Source organism: Chinchilla lanigera, unplaced genomic scaffold (genome assembly GCF_000276665.1).
Source record: "Chinchilla lanigera isolate Chin_1 unplaced genomic scaffold, ChiLan1.0 scaffold00035, whole genome shotgun sequence".
NCBI lineage: Eukaryota > Metazoa > Chordata > Mammalia > Rodentia > Chinchillidae > Chinchilla > Chinchilla lanigera.
In genome coordinates, this window is record NW_004955436.1 from 12,713,053 (window position 1) to 12,731,440 (window position 18,388).

General features: G+C 37.3%; 1 long non-coding RNA gene across 1 annotated transcript in view; it reads left to right on the forward strand.

Annotated features, from left to right (window-relative positions):
- Window positions 1-3,593: 3,593 nt before the first annotated feature.
- The window catches only part of LOC106149057, a 34,178-nt gene continuing 19,383 nt past the window's right edge, over window positions 3,594-18,388 (forward strand). The window contains exon 1 of the long non-coding RNA XR_001234990.1: window positions 3,594-5,043. This is a non-coding gene — a long non-coding RNA (uncharacterized LOC106149057). The remainder of the gene's footprint in view (window positions 5,044-18,388) is intronic.

Sequence of the window (18,388 nt, forward strand, 5' to 3'; positions counted from 1 at the left end):
TGACAATTTGACAAATATAGTAGCCACAGTCTGAGAAGGGCTTAGTGACTAGCTGTTAGGCAGTCAGTGACAGAAGTTAGGACACACCACCAGCTAAGCCACCAAACCAGCAAAGGTGGGAGAAGAGAATGTAGGATGAACTGCAGAGGAAGGAGACAACGACTTCAATAGCTGAAGCCTCATACTCAGCTCCATCAGGAAAAGCTGAGCTTAGCCCTCTTCACTTTCCTCTAGTAAGTTTACCCTGGGAAAGAGCCCCTTCAGAGTCCTGGAGTGATGATGTTCAGATGCAGGAAGACTCAAGCTGTGCTACACTTCCCAGATTCACCTTCCTGGGTGGAAGGGCAATTCCAACAACTTCTGGGAGTACTGCTATAACTCCCAGCTCTGTTTTCTTTTACCTTCTCCTGAAGGTTGCACATTGCCCAAGTTCACTCCTCTTCCAGAGGACCCGCTGCATTCAAAGACTAGAATGTAGGGTATAAACGTCCAACTTCAGGTTCTCACCTTGGGTTATATTTAAAGGACCATCCAAGCCTCAAGGCTCCCCTTGGGCTTGCCCTAGCTGCTGCGGTTACCGCATTGCAGTCCACCTTCTCCCTTGGCCCAATTCTGCTTTCCTCTTGTCACGCAGTTGTTGATTCTGACAGTAATCCCTGCCCAACTGTATCTATACTAAACTCCATCTTGTAGGCAGTCTTCTGAGAAATTTGATCTGCTGTACTAATATATACATTGCAGTCTATGCACTTAAAGATTTTACGGAAGTATGCTGTCTAAACTGCTAGAGCCTTCTTCCTTCCTTAAAACCTTGGTTTTTGACTGTTTCTTCATAGATTCACAACATTCATGCTCTTCCCCACTGTTGCCTATTCTCCTTCATTCTGGGGATAGTGTTCTATTAGAACCCAGGGTAGCAACGGTTAAGAATAGAGAGAAGAGCAAGTAAAAGGCGGCCCTTTCTTCTTGTTTTTAAAATGTGCAACAAGTACTCTGTGAGAAAAATGATTGCTAGAGGTTATAATTAGTCTACCAAATATTTGGCCTGAAATATTTGCTTATAAAGTGAAAACTCACCCTTGTTTTGACTCAGATTTTCCAGTTTCTTTCTTTCTTCCCCTTTTAAACACAGTATCTCGGTATACATGGATGTTGCTATCAATCATCCTTAGGAAGACTATATGACTTTGAGTTGTTTGAGCTATTGGAATAGCTGTGGCATATTTTTATGTCTTTTTTTCATTTCTTCTTGTGTATCAGTTTATATCATGGGTGAAACTGGCTAAAGTCAAGGGCTAATGTGAAGTGCTAACTCAGAAACAGATGGATGCCTTACCAACATTATAACTGAACTGAAGTTACTAGTCAAATTCTTATCTTCCTTGGGTAAACTTCTGATCTAAGTATGTCCCCTCAGGGTTAATTATTTAAGGCAAACCATTCCCTTAAATACAAATTTCTGGAGAAAAGTAACAAACCATCAGATAACAGGTATAACTGCGATGATTTCTGCTTCAATGTTTAGTAAATTTTACCAGTAAGCCACATGACCCTGATATGTTCCTTTTGGAGATATTTTTAATTATGAATTTTATTTAATTAATAAAATGTTTAACTTCTTTTCTTTCATCACTTTGGCTTGTTATGTTTCTCAAAAAAAGTTTGTGCCTTTTGTCTAATTTGTTCAATTTATTTTCATGAAATTGATCACAGTGTCTAATCTTACATTCCTGTTTGCATAATCTAATTCCCACATGATACCATTTGCTCTAGCCAAAATAACATCTCCAGGATGTTTAATACTGCATATCTGGTGTCCAATGTTTGTTTAAGTTCACATATTATTTTTCCTTCATTAATTTAGAGATTTTTGTTCCATTGTCTTCTACTTTTCATAGTGTCTCAGGAAGAATCAGCCCTCTTTCTTATTGTAAGTTGGTTCCTTGCATTTAATGTGCAATAATTAGCATGTCTTTTTTCCTCTTGATTTTTAATATTGTTTAACTTTGATGTTCACAGTTTAATATGATGTGCCTGCCTGGGGTTCCACCATCCTTTCTTTGATGTTTGGTTAGATTCTTATAATTATAGATGAACTTTTAAAAATAAAACTTTGAGGTATTCCACTCACTATTTCCTTACACAAGTTTTCTACTCAAACTCTCCCTTTCTTTCCCTAGCACTCCAACTACACAATATTAATTTATTTGCTAGTGTTCTTGTTGATGTTTTGCTTTAGAGTTTTAAAGTAATTTTGTGGAAGTTTTGTTATAACTATCAATAATTTCAAAAGAAAATCCTAAATAAATCAAATGGTAACCACTGCCAGTAGTTGATATCATACCTATAAATTGGCAGTTTTTTCTCTATTCTTCCAAGCCTTGTACCTCATTTTCTTTATGTCTTATTGCGTTAGCCACAACTTACAGTCTATATTGATCAAGATTAAGTATAATAACAATCTTTATCTAAGAATTCCTCTAAGGATCTATTATCCAAATTGGTAAGGGATAGCCAAGTGCCAGATTTGGTGATTAAATATGCAGCTTGCTAAGGTTTTTGAAAGATATCCTTCAGTTTTAATTAGCTATCTCTGATGTCTAATTTCAGAGAGTTTCCTAATTTTGCATGTATTGTATCTCTATTCTAAAATAGATTTTAAAATTTATTAGTATTTTCCTCTAACGACTGGAAAATATGGGAAAATTGTTTGCTATTCTCTAAACATTTCCAATTGCCTCAATTTTTTAATGCATAAAGAATATCACTTCTTTGTTCCCTGGAAGTCAAGTTAGCCATATGACTTGCTTTGCCTTAAAAGTATGAGCAGAAGAAATGTTTGCCACTTCTGGGCAGAAATTTTCAGGCCAGTGTGTTTCACCAGTGTTCCTTTCTCTGTCCTTGTGAGTGTGTAAGTACCTGAAGAAGGAGCTCCTGTCAGCCTGGGCTAAACCAGTGTTCCATTTAAAGCATCTACAGTGATTACAATATATTAATATTGGTAATCCATACCTTTGATTTTTATTTTATATAATTTTTTATTGATAACATAACATGAACTTAACATGTTTTTTATGTCTAGTAACAAGAACCAGGTCAACAGCACAGATTAGAAAATATTTTCTTAGCATTTCTTTTTAGGAATAAAATGAATAAAAATAATTAAATGTATAGTCACTGTCCTTGGGAGATAATTGTTTGTTAAAAGAAATGGAAGAAGTTCTTAAAGACAAATCTGTATGGGCATGTTTTCTTAGAAAAAAAGAAAAAGGAAAGAAAAGAAAAGAAAGAAAAAAGAAATGAGAAAGAAAAACAAAGATAAAGAGGAAGGAAGGGAGGAGTGAAGGAAGGAGGGAAAAGAAAGAAGGAGTGATGAAAAGGCATTTTTTTTCCCAGAATGGGTAATTCAGCAAGGCTTCCCTGGTAAAGGGGACATTTGGACTGGGCTTGAAATACAAAAATAATGTGAAAATTCTAGGGAGAATTTATTAACAGAATACAGTATGAGGAAAAGGTATAATAAAGGTATAATAATGAAATAGCAAGTTATACAGTGTGGTTAACTTTAACAGCATAATTAATTTGTAGAAATATGAATTTGATTCCATAGGCATTGCAGACCTTTTATTAGAAGAGAAATTTGGTTACTGTGTTAGGAAGATAATTACTGCTGCTGTTATGTTTAGGATGAATTGTAGCAGGTATAGCAGAGATCATGACAGGATTGGGAGGACAGGTTTTAATTGCTGAAGTGTGACACTGAAGGCTTGGGCAAGGGAATAGGAACGCAGCAAGAGCTCTAACTTTCATTGAGTGGCATAGTTTTCATATGTTTTTACCTATCATTTAGCACTTGAAACATAACATTCTCCATTCCTGTGTATTATAAGCCAAGGAAATATAGTCGAAAGTTTGATACACCTTGTTGGATTGATAACCATCCAAAATATAGCTTTATTGAACATGGACTCAATACACTGCTGTTAAAAGAACCAAAAATAAAAACACATTTGTGATTCAGGTGTATTTGTTTATTTTGGTAGAAAAAAAATTATCTTCCCACTGAAACAAAAGTACCATTATACAGAGCAAAATCAACATCACGCTACTTTTCCATGTTTCATATGACAGTAGGGAGGGCACATTCAGAGAATGTTGATCAGATTTTGTCTCCTTCCTTTAAAAAGGCATGTTGCAGATTGTAATACTTCTCCATGCTCTAAAGCATCATTTGATTGGGGAAGAAGAGTTCAGTGTCAAGCATGAGGGGCTGGGTCTAGAGGTTTCTAAAGTGTCACTTACAAAATCATTTCACAACATATTTGTTAGCACATCTTTCTTCCAGTTCTGGCTTTGTTTCCTTCTATTTTCAATGTAAATGGTACAAAGTGAGCTATCTTCCTGCTGCTCAAAATAACTATGTATTTGAGTAAAATTTATAATGGTGGATTCTACTTTTAGCCAGGAAATGCAAACAAAGCTTGGAGACTGCTTGTTCTTTGACCCCAAATTCATTCCATGTTGCTATAGCATCACTCCTGAGAAAATGGGTCTGCCTGTTTTCCTCCCCATAGACACACTCAATGGGCTTTTGTCAGCTCCTGAATTATAGCATTAAAATTTAAACACTAGGGATTTAATGGAGGATTATTATGACACTCCAGTGCATTCTTTCTGTTGCCACTAGCAACAACCTCAAGGAAAAGTAAAATAAGTAAGAGGTGCTGTTTTCCAGAAAGATGAAGGGTCAACCTTACACTCTTGGGATTTCATAAACTGATTTGTAGCCATTGTTATTAACATGAGTATTGTACTGGTATATAATATCAATCCAGTGATTTGTTTTTTCCTTTAGTTTAGCAAATCTACACAGGAAAAGATATTTTCATACACCCTCCCCAAATGAACTTCCATCTGCTGCTCCCAGATGCACTCTCCAACATCTGGAAGATATTACCCCATGACAGTGGCACAGCATTCTCCATCTTAAACCCTTCAAAGTGAGACTGCAGTGGAAGAATCTGCACCCACATCTTCAGAGAGGTCTGTCTATGTGGTATGGTAATGACTGAACCTTGTCTAGATATGGTTCTGGGAGAATTGCCTATGAAACTGAGAGGAATGGAGTGGAGAACTTCTGTTACAATACTGTTTCTTTCCTTGGTTATATCGTTGTGTCTCAGAAGACATAAAAATAAGTTAAAATATACAGGCATTGTTTGAATTTTTTGTTTGATTATGTAATTGGAGATAGTTTTTTGTACAAGCACTTTTGCTACTAGATTTATGTTCTCTTCCAGGTATTGTAGCTGTGTATCATTTACCTCTTTCCTATGCTAATATCAGCATCTAGATTTACCTTCAGGGTTCTATTTCTCTTTTTAGCATTGGGGATCACAATAATTTATGTTGATCTCCCAGCAATCAAAATATGGGTATATGATTACTCCTCTTATATTCTTTCTAGATAGCTCTTTTCAAAATGATAATGTTTTTCTCTTCAGAATAAATTCAGATTCATAACAGACAAAAAGCCAGAGAGACATAAAAAAAAAAAAAAAAAAAAAAAAAAAAAAAAGAAAGAAAGAGAAAGAATCAAAAATAAATTACAGGTCATAAACAAGTAAGTAGTTATTTAGATTTTCAGTAGCCAAAGGTAATATTTTTTAAAGTTTGAATCTTTATATATAGCAATAAAAGTAAGACATATTTTCATTAAAGATGTCAAAGACTTCATTGTCTTTTCTGTACAGGAAACTCTGTTACCAGTTTCCTGTATTTCCTTTCAGTGAAACCCATGCATACATCTTTATAGATGCTAGTTTTACATAAAAGTGATAAAACCTCACATTTTCAGCCTCTTGTTTTTTATACAACCATAAATCTTGAAAATCAGTGTAAGTTCAGAATTTGGATGGTGAAACCTAGTGGTCACAGCCTTGAGATTTGGAGGATTTTATGAAGAAGACTTACCTTAAAGTTTGTTTTGTTAAGAAAACATGCTACTGTTAGGTTTCGGATGTATGTAGTTGGTCAACAAATGGCAGATGTCATGAAACGTGCTTTCATTCACAGTTCACTGAGAAAATATTTGCTGTTTGTGAAAACAAAAATTTTTAATATTATTTTTGGTTTGTCATGGTTTGTACAGAGCTATAAATAATTTGAATACTGAGCTCCTGAATGTGAGATTTTTCAGTAGTTTGTTCTTGTTTGCTGTCAAAAACAGTGCTACAATAAACATCCTTGCAAATATGACTTTACTCACATACACGAGTATACTTGTATTCCAATGTATTAGCCAGCTTTCCCATCACTGGGACACAGTGCTTGAAACCTACAACATAAGGGAGGAGAGGTTTGATTAGGCTCACAGTTCAGGGGATTCAGTCCAAGGTTATCTGGCTTCAAAAACACAAACATCACAATGAAAGGCTATATAGTAGTGTGAAGCTGCTTAACTCACAACCCCCAGCAAACAGCAGGAGAACAGCAACAGAGAGGGAGGAGTGAGGGATCAGACATAGTCCCCAGGTCCACACCTCAATGACCCATTCAGGAGCACCCACAGAATGCTCCACCAAACCCTTGGGTGGATCCCAAAGCAATCAAGCTGATACTCCACCCTGACAGACACATTCAAATTACTGGAAGTTGAAGTACTTAGGTCACAGCATAATATCCATAGGTGTCTTGGTTACTTTTCTCTCATTGCTGAGACAAAATACCTGATACCCAAAGTTAAAAGAGGAAAGGTTTATTCAGCTCACAGTTTGTAGAGGTTTCAGTCCAAAGTTGGCTGGCTCCAAGGCAAAGTGGCATGGCCCAGGGGCAACAGGTCATGGTGGTGGAAGACAGCAAAAGCAACAGAAGAGAAAGGAGAGCAAGCCACTTTCCCTCCCTTACATTGTACACAGGCTACCCACCCTCCCTGAGGCAGATATAGCACTCCCACCCTTAACCCCAGCATTAGACCATGAATCAGTCACAAACTCTAGATTCAGCCACCTTCAAATAGCCAACCCCCATGACCACATGAGGCTTTGAGGGGACATCCAGGCATAAATCATGAGAATAGGTATCACCATCAGTGAATCAAACCAGGAGTTAGGAGAACCTTTGTAAGTTGAGGTGCTTCTGCAGCCAGTGGTTTTGCTTCAGGAAGCAGCGTAGGCTCTAAAGTTTCCCTACAGAGTTGGCTCTGCCACTTTTCACGTAATACTGAGATGCCGCTGGGGCCAAGCCAACCATGCTCTTGAACATATCATTTTCCTTTGACAAGTGGGGCTTGTTGACCCTACCTCACTTCAGGCATCACTGAATTCCAACTGACCCATTCCAGAGTGTCACGAGGCTTTTGTGAATTAGGTGTTTAGCTTTGCCCAAAGCCCAGCTGCAAACTACTCTTCAAAAACTACCTTTTAAAAACGTCATACCTGGTGTCTGTGTCAGAGAGGTGAGGAGTCTAACGTCTCAGGGGGCCCCTCAGAGGCAGCCTCTGTTTTCCACAGTCCTCAGGACAGAAACTGAAGCTGAAAGGTGTGCTAGTATTGTAGGTCAGCATTTCCCTGCATGTGGCCATTCCACATGGAGGGGGGAATTTCCTCAGCACTTTTGAGATGAGGAGCCATGTTCAGATGTGGTGTAGCAATGACAGTACATGGAACTTACCCAAATCACTCAGCCCCAGGGTTACATTAGGTGACTTCCCCACTGTAAACACAGCCAAAACCCCACTCACTGAATCACTGGACTGGGTAAGCCCATGACTTGGCAGTTGTAGCCAAGACAGTTCCTCAGCATCATGAGATGGGTGCGTATGACCTTTGGTCTGTTTGTGGAGTGCGGAAGCCTGTCTGTAAAGTAGCTGAAGTCAGAGTGGAGATGAAGGTAGTAAGGAGAGAGGACATGAAAGTGAAAGAGCTCCCATGCCAGGAAGCAAGGTATCTGCATTCAATGTGAGCAGGTTTTGGACAGGTATCAGCCCATAGCTCAACCAAAAGAACTTCTAATGATTTTGGACTAGTACTGTGCTAGTTTGGGGCTTATTTTTGCAAGGAGAAACAATATAATACAGGACATATATTTTATAGGATTATTTATAATAGTCACCCAAAGAATGAGATACAAGAGAGTGCAGGAAATCTGCCCACACACTAAGACCAAGGAATCCAGCTGAGGGCCTGGAACCCACGGAAATGTCCAGCATGAGTCCAGCTGAAAACCTAGAGCTTATAACAGTGCCTCCCATGAGCCCACCTGGAGGCCTAGAGCCCATAACAATATCTTATGCAGGCCTGTTTCAGGGATCTGCACTGGGAAGGCCCAAAGGTCAGTGGTGGAATCTAGGAAGTCTGTGCCAGTGGGATGAAGGATCTGTGCTAGCAGGCTGAGGGATCTGCACTGGAGCCAGGAAGAGGAACCAGAGCTCCCCCGAAAGGTCCCACAGTCATCCTCAGCAACAATGAGGTCCCGAGCTCCTCTGATGAGGAAAGCTGAATTCCCATCAGAGAAGCCAACGCAGCAAGCTTCTCCAGGAGATGGGCAGTATACCATCTTCCCCTCTGCAGCCAGGAAGCGATGTTCAAAGTGAGGACCAGAGCTCCCCCAAAGTAAACAAAGTCATTCTCAGTGCCAATGAGGTCCCGAGCTCCTTAGAGGATGAAAACAGCTGAGTTCGTCAGGAAAGCCAGCATAACAAGCTTCTCCAAAACAACCAACTGCTCCTTACAGCTCCTACCAGCTCCTGACAGCCTCTCTCAGCTCCCAACAGCCTCTCTCAGCTCCCAACAGCCTTTTCCCACTCCCAACAGTCTAACTTCTTCTCCAGTTCTGCTTCTTATGCTGCTGGCAAGAATCCCCAGGTGGGCCTCCCACACCCAGCACCATGCTTACTCAGTTCACTTGGGGGTTATAAGTTGACCACCAGCTGTCAATCCACTACAAGTACCTACAATACTGCTGAATTTATTTCGGCTTTGGGGATGCTTTGGTTCATGAGCCATGCTTCAGTGCCTCTTGCCTGGTGCTGCAGAGCGTCCTTCCCATTGTCACGGTGACAGTTATGAACCCTCCCAGCAAAGAGTGTGCAGTGACCAAGCATTATGTGGGCAGCTCGGTTCAGTCCTGTGACTGCTGGCCCTCAAAGCAGCCATTAACTGGGAGGACAATGCAGGCCCCTCCCGATGCCCCTCCTTCTTGCCCAGCATTTATTTTCAGATGCCAAAGGGTCCCGTCATATTCCCAAATCTGGCCTGCAGGACTCAGCCTTTCTCCTCTGGACGTCCACATCTATGTCAGCATCCTGTTATTGTTGTCCAAACTGCTCAGAACAGTGAAGGCTCTCAGATTCTTTAACTTTCAAGCTAATGAGTTAGTTTTCCTCAGTGTTATGGATGTAAAACATGACATGACACTCCTGAGTCAAAGACAAAAGACTATTGCACCACGATCACCAACCCACATTTGACAGCTTCCTTTGTCTCCAAGCCCTGCGGCAGTGACACAGATGGCCACGGATACAAACCATACGAGCCATACATGCAACGGCTTCCATTCCAGGAAAGGACCTCTCCACACAGGGAATGTGAATATTTTATAAGGATGGCAAGCAAATCCGTATTGTTTTTCTGCCAGAGGGAAACATTTTCTTATTACAATGGATAGCAAGCATGCCAAATATTGTCTCTTGTCATTCAAGGTTATTCAGTATGCAAATAAGCTTAAAAAGATCCTGATGAAAAGACAATCAGTGCCTCTGTTCCCAAGATGTGTCAGAATGTGACAGACCCGTGGATAATTGCTTTCCAACACATTCTATCATTTGTGTGCTTAAGGGTATTCAAACACTACCCCACCCCCACTACTCCTGAGCACTCCTTTATTAGAAACTATTACTATCTGATAGAATAATTCTTATGTACTGTTTATTTTTATTGGATAATTTACCACATGAAATTCTTAGGTATAAATGGTAAAAGCAAGTCACGCTCATTGGCAGAACCAATACTAACAGGAAACAATGGATATGGGTTCTAAGGACAGCACATATTGGAATGACCTGAGAGAGGATATGCAATAGAAGATAAAAACTCCAACCCACTCAGCAGATTTAAATAAAATACAACGTTAAAGAACAAAAATATAATCTTTAAAATTATAACCTTAGTGAATGATCAGATTAGCACAGATAAACAGGTAAATAAAGCAAAATTTTCTTATAAAAACCAAAAATAAAAATGTAGCAAAAGACAATAAAAATTACTAAAAAGTGGCAATAAGATAGGAAAAATAAAATATGAGAATCTAAATTTATTTTACAGGTTCCAGAAGAGCATGGCAATCATGCAACAGAGCCAAATTTCGGACAGGTAATAACAAACAATTTTCCAGAAATAATGAAAAAAATCTATAGAGAGGAACATGAGGTATACCAAGCAGGAATCAATGAAGTGGTTAAAAAAAAATCTTAAAAGTTGAAGGAATATGAAGAAAAGTGAATCAATAAATAATTTAGTTAATTTTTATTTATTGGCTGAAAGAAACAGAGAGATGAATGTATAACTCTGCCCTTTCTACTGTGTACTAAATTTTTAGAAATCTCAAAACAAAGAGAAGCTCTGCATTACCTTTTTTTTGAGACATGATTTCACTAAATTGCCCAGGCTGGCCTCGAACTCTTGATCTTCCTGCCTCTGCCTGCCAGTTGCTGGGATTACTGGTGCACGTCACTGTGCCCAACAGAAGAGAAATTCGTAAGTGTATCCTGAGAGAGTAAACAAATTTAAATACAAGCAACTGAACTAGCAATAGATGCCTCAACAGCAGCAGCAGAAGGCAATACATGGTGACACAGTAAAATTGTTTAAAACCTCGAATTGTGCAACCCCCAAATTCTCTTTCAGTAAAAAGGACAAAATGAAGACTTATGCAAGTAAAAGAAACTATAAATCAGTATTATAATTTTAATAAAACAGCTCCTAAAGTATTCTTTTCAATATGAAAGGAAATAATTCCAAAAGGAAGATCAATGATGCGTAAAACTGAAGACATTGGGAAGAAATGTGCCGGTTAAATGGCTTTGAGATACCGCCAAGGGATTGGTGGAGCACAGTTCTGGCTGTGTCAGGTGGGTCATGAGGCATGATCCTGGCATCTACTTCTGGCTCCTCACCCTTTTTTCTCTGGCACTGTCTTGCTGCTCTGCTTTCTGGATACCATGAGCAAAGCAGCTTTGCTTCACCACACCCTTCTGCTGTGATGGCTCTGCCTTGGAGCAGCTTACCATGGACTGAGTCCTCTTAAAATGTGAGCCAAATTAACCTTCTCCTTCTGGGCTGGGGATATAGCTCAGTGGCATAAAGGCCTGCCTGCCAAGCACAAGGTCGTGAGTTCGATCCCCAGTCCTGCAAAATAAAATAAAGTAAAATAAACTTCTCCTCCTTTCAGCTGAGGGTATTCCCTGATAGCTGACATACTAACAAAGTTGGCAAACTATCGATGAATTGTTAAAAAAAATAAAAGAAAGATAGAGCCAAATAAATAGCATCAGGAATGGAAGAGAGAATAAAACTAAAGATAGTACAAAGATGAAAGATATAGCATCAGAATATTATGAATCTTTATACTTATACTTATGGATATGGATGGAAATTAGTAGCACCAGGGAAAAATTGCTACAGTGAAAGAAGAATCTTTTGCCTTCTTAATATGAACTGTGTAATAATAAAATTAAAAATAATCATAACAGTTCAAAATTGCACCACTGTTGAATATAAAATCAACAGAGTACATAATTTTAAACAAAAAGTTTTACTAAACTTTTAAAAAAATGTATAATTCCAGTCCTGTACAGATTTAACCAGAAAATGGCAACACAAGGTAGAGAACTCTGTTTCATCTTATAAACCAAATGTGATCTTAATAACAAACCAGATATATTTTTCTATCACTCTAACAAATTACTAAAAGTTTAGCTGCTTTAAACAACATATTTATTAACTTATGTGCAATTCTAGTGGGTCCAGTGTCTTACCAGACTGAGAACGAATGTTAGCAGAGCTGTCTTCCTTTGGAAACTGCCCACATTTCAGACTTCATGACCTTCCTCCGTCTTTACAGCCGGCAATGGTGGAGTCTTCACATTACAGCCTCTGGTTATCCACAGCTGGGACGTATGCATGAGATTAGACTGGGCTCATCTCGATAGTCCAGGATAATTTTCCACTATCATGATTCTTAACATTGATCACACTGAGAAAGGCCCTTTTCCTGAGTAACACATCATATTTCTAGTTTCTGGAGATCAGAACATAGACTTCTTTTGTGGGGCCATTATTCTGCCTGCCAAAGCCAACAAGCGAATATGGAAAGAAAAACTAAAGGATGTGGATGTATTTGCACATATTCTAAACAATATTTTGACAAAAAGAATAATTCCAAAATCTTAATCCATAAATTCAACATTGTTAAATATCTGTACATTTAATTAATGTGTTGAGAGACATCATATAATCATCTCTGTAGGTACAGAAAACAATAGCTACAATTCAGTAATTATTTAAAATATTAAAGTTATTCTTACTAAACTAGAAATAAAAGAGAATTTCTATAAGTGGATAAAAGAGATCAGTAGAAACTCCATCAAATATCAACCTTTGCTGCAAAATTTGAAAAGTACTCTCTTCAAAATTACAAACAAGAAGACCACTGTCAACCAGTGAGAAGTCTAAGACAATAGAGTAAGATAAAAAGAAACAGAAGTTCTAAGGTTTTAAAATCTTTATAATTCACACATATAAAACTCCAAAGAATCTACAGAATTAATAAAATAATATAGTCAGATGATTAGAAAATAAAAAACAAGGTATATAAAACCTACTTAACAAAAATATACAAAATTAAGCCAGCATAGTGGCACACACCTGCAATCCCAACTACTTAGGAGGCTGAGGCAGGACAACTGCAAATTCAAGGTCAGCCTGGCAATTTAGCAAGACTTTATCCACAGTAAAAAGTAAAAAAGGGCTGGTGATGTAGCTCAGTGATGGCATTCATGAAGCCCTGGATTCAATCCCTAGTGTAGGAAAGTAAATGACTGAGTAAATGATTAAATAAATAAAGGTGGGCAGAAAAGCTAGCACAGTGGTAAAGCCCTTTCCTAGCATTTGGGAGGCCCTGGAAACAATTCCCAGTACCACATACACACACACACACACACGTGTGTGTGTGTGTGTGTGTGTGTGTGTGTGATGTGTGTGTGTGTAAAATCTTTATGAAGAAAACATTTAAAATTATTGAGATGTTGAAGACAACCTAAATAAATTTAAACCTTGGCCATCCTCAAGGAAGACTTGTTATAAGGAAGTTGACCTCCTCAAATTACTTAAATGCAATTTCTATTTAAATTCAATAGCATTTTTTCCCTCAAAACTAGAGACACTGATTCTGAAATTTATGAGGGAAAGAAAAAACCCAAGATCACTTGGGACATCCTAAAGGAAAAGATAATGCGACAGAATTTCTCCCATGAGATGTCAAAATTTCTTTTTTTGTTTTTCTGGTACCGGGAATCAAACTCACGACCTCAGGCTTGCCAGGCAGGCGCTGTGCCGCTGAGCTAAATCCCCAGCCCCCTTAACAAATTTTCTTAAAGCTGTAATAACGGCAGTGGTTTTAGCTCATGAACATAAACAAGACTGAGAGCAGAAAGCAGAGACTAAATATAAATTCATTCACAGATAAAAATGAATTACAGCTGAGGCAGTAGACCAATGGAAAATGAAGTCTGTTCAACATTTAACACTGGCACATGGATCATTCATTTTTGACAAATATGGAGCTAGATCTCTACACAATTCCTACAAGCCACTTTCAGATTGATTCAATCCTTAAATTAGAAAAGTAAGATTATTAATTTTTTTGGAAACTATAATGTGATTTGCTTTATAATCTTAGTGCTAAAAACATTAATTTGTATTTAATACATACAACAGCTATTCCACTCCAAGTTATTATCTAGATAATACTAATAATACTAATTTTCATAACCATATCTGATGAAAAAATACTCAAGATTAAGTGATCCACGAGCAGAAAATATAAGTAAATAAGGATATAGCTTCATAAAGGAACATTACACAGCAGTGAAAACAAAGAAAGCCTTCATATATGGGGTGGGCAACAAAAGATTACATACAATGTGATTCAATTTTACGTAATGACAGAATAAAATTAAATTACACTGTACTCTGCTAAGGAATATAATTTGGTAAACCTAAACACAACCATAAAGCAGAAATCAAAGCCAGTATTCAGAAGAGTGGTTCACTTTGCAGACAGAAATGGGAGACAGAAACACTACTGGTAGTTCCAAATTTGTTGGTAATATTTTAGTTCATAAATCTAGAAATGATTCACTCTGTATTTTATTATTGCACTTCAGAACTCACATATATTATGTATATTTTATATATTCAAGTGTTTTAAAATAAAAATTTCCAAGGTTAGGTATTACAAAATGGGTCAGATATTGTAGAAATAACTATATTGTTCTCACTATCAATGAATAAGTGTGATAAATATTTTGGTGTATTTTGGAGCACAACATACTCACATCTTCATTATCTTATTTTTCTAAATTGGATCACTTGTTCAGACCATTAAGAATTTCCTTTCTTTATTAATACTAGTATGTGAGCATTTCTGTTCTTAAATTGTACTTTAAGACATAACCTTTAAGGGCTATATTATTTTGCATTGTCCAAATCACCATATTTATCCTTTACACTAATGTTGATGTGACATTCTTTTTGCTTGCACTGTTATGATTGTGATGAATATTCTTGCACCTAATCCTTTGTATATATATATATAACCTTGACTGTTTTCTTAGTATAAATTTCTAAAAATAGAATTACTCTGTCAAAGTACACAGATTTAGGAAGTCAAATTGGTCTTCACTTTAGACCGTGCCCGTAGACGTGAGTCATGGCTTCACCTCTCCAACAGTATTAACTGACACAAAAATAGATTCTGGTAGGAGTGGTGAAGCTAGTCAAGGGAGAACAAAATATATCATTTCTTTATTTTGTCTTCTCTTTTGTCCCTCCTGAATATACATAAACTTAACTACAGATCCCCAAATATTGGCAGAAAGTCAACAAGAACAAAGAAGAAAACTAGCACCATAGAGAAAAGAGAAAATTGTTATGAAAGGAAAATTTAAAACAATCATCAAAGGAAAATTTAAAACAACAGGATTCCAGAGAATACTGCATCAATAAAACAAAAGTATGCTGCTATGAAAAGAGAGTAACTGGAGAACCAAAATACTTCTGGGAATTTTAAACAATGCTTCCAGAAGTAAAATATTTTAAAACCACGATTGTGGAAACAAAATTATGCATAGAAGGGCTACCTACTAGGTGATCTGGAAAACAAAATCATCTCAAGAAAAGTCTCTCAGATTGAAAAAAGAAAGGACAGATTACAATTACATGATGTCTTTGAAAATCTTTTGAATATAATACTATATATTATGCTACACTGTACAATGTAGTATAGTTTTATATGTATATTATAAATATAAATGTAGAATGTGAATGTATAATGAAGAATTCTAGATATCTGAAAACAAAATTGAGACACATATATTTTATGTACAAATATGTATGCATATCTGTGACCACTAATTATGAGATGTCAATTTGACCACATTGAAAGTGGCCAGGGGATTAGCAAAGCACACTTCTGGGTGTGTCTGGGTGGGTCATGGGCTATGACCTTGAAATCTACATGGTCCCTGGCCCCTTCCTCTCTGGCACTGTTCCCCTGCTGTGCTTCCTGGCCAATGTGAAGTAAGCAGCTTTGGTCCATCATATCCTACTGCCATAATATTTCTGCCTTAGAGTCACAAGCCATGGACTGAATCCCCTAAAACCGTGAGGCAAATTAAACTTCTGCTCCTTTTAGGCATTATGTCCTAGTGATGGGAAAGCTGACCATTACAGAATATTAGTACCAAGAATGGAGTCACTGCTGTGATAGTACCCGACCAGCTCAATACCTTGCATATGTGTCTAAGTAAGCAATTAAGTTATGGAATATCACTAAACCTTTTTGCTTCCATAAGACACATTTTATCATAGAATTATTTCTCATCATCTTGGAAATTGTACAGGTATCTAGAAAGCCTAAGATATAGGTTCACATAGGCTGGGTGTGTGGCATTCCATGTACTTCTGCTATTAAAGGGACACAATGCTCTTTGCATGCATATACAAGAGACATACTGCGGTCATTTGAGAAGCTGGGTCAGTTTTTCCAATTGCTTTATGAATTGTCTAGATTTACAACAAGAATTCTGCATAGTTTTCATTTCATTTCAAGCCACTTTCCCTTTCTATTGGTTTTGAAACTAGTTCAGAGAACTTCATTTGCATGTCAAACTCCCTCAAATGCATTTGAGTTCTTGTTATGATGCAGTTGTGTTTGGACATGGAATTTTTCTCAAACACAGGTGTTTCATAGAAGACATAAATCATCCACTTATGGTTCCCAAACTCTTAAAATAGGACCCAAACACCATCAAAACCTGATATTAACACCAAGAAGCCCACCATGATTTATGTTTCTAAAACGCAGAGACACACTACTCGAAGAAAAAGCATTTTAACTTCACTTTTAGCAACAAGAAGTTAGGTTGGAACCACATGCCATTCCTAACAAAATGAGAATAACTGAACCACTGACTAAAGTTGTCACCTCCTGAAATGGGGATTAGGTTATGGAGAAAAGCAAAATATTAAATGAAGTGACCCTGATAAATATTGACTTTCTGGCAAGTTTGGATCTCCTCATGCTAAATAAAAATGTGAGGTTTCTTAGTGGCACTTGACCTATGAAGTCATCTCCAATAATGTTATAATACACTGGACAAAAAATGCAAAACAAATGAACCCTCTAACGGAGCCAAATTATTACAACAGCCTTTGACTAATTCTCTCCATATTATGGTTTCCTTTTGCCAATTACTACTCACTTTCTCAGGATGGTTTTTGTGGTTTATAGGAATTTCAAGTCGTCAATGTCATAAACTTACAAAATAATAATGACCACAAGCAGTAAGTAAACAATCATATCTCATAACACAACATCCTAACATGGGAAATAAAGGTGAAAACAGCACAAAATGACTGAAAAATGTCCAAGAAAAAATAGATAAAATTTCTCAGTTGGAGTTAGCTTATTAAATTCTACTCTGGAAAATCTAATTTTTATGCAACTCATTTCTGACTTCTTGTAAACAAAAGCCAAAGTCTAAATCTCAGTATGTTCATCTTTCTCCTATCGTGAATTGGGCTCAGTTCATTTTATCATCATATTCTTCCACAGGAAATGACAACTGTTTACACAACAATCCTACACTCAGCATAGGTTTAGCTCCAAAGCCACTACTATAAACATAAAGTTTTACCGTGCATCTCACATATGAAGAAGCACTATGGCTCCGTGCAGGGTGTGGTGTATAGAAGAGAAAATGTGTATCTGGTAAAATTTCTTATGTGCCTGTACTCAAAGGAACTCACGTTCCGGTAGAGGAAAAAGAAGTGTTCTAAAGAAGTTCCAAGATCTTGGGTTTAATCAAAGAGATAAAGGTAGAAAGAAGGAGAGAACTGTCTGCGGGGTACTAAACTGGGTTTCAGAATGTGAACACAGATTTTTATGGCGTGAACTTTCAAAAACTTCTCCTCTACAGCTATGATCAAGTATTCTTTTGGATCCAGAAGAGTTGGCCACTTTGCAATACTACATCATGTTATAACTGATGGAAGATGCTTTGGGGTTAGATTTCAGGAAAGCTAGCCATACATGAAATTGAGATGTATGCACAACATATAATTTCAGCCAACTGAATACAATATGTAGTTCAAAACAACATCATTATTTCATTTACATTAAAAACTCTGACAATATTTTATCCAATATTGACAAAATAATTGCTGGGATTCATCAGAGAAAAAAATTCCACCCCAACATTTTTCTTTTGATAAAATAGGGATAAAACGATGGTTTGGTTGGATGATTGAACTCACTTTTCAACGAATTATGGTTTTATAGAAATAGGATCCTAGCTTAATAACCTGTGTTTCTTTTCCAATTCAATTTATGATTCATTTTATGAACATGAGAATATAGTAAATGAAAGCCACGTATCAATGGTTTAGCAATAATTGGGGGGAGTAGTGAATGAATCAAGTATTTGAACAGACAACTGTTAGGACTGAAGGAAAAGGAATATAAAAATGCAAGCAGGCCACAAAGCTGGGCTTGGGTTCCTTCCTGTTAGGTCACATGACCCGCTGTATTTCCCTGGCAAGTCGCTTCC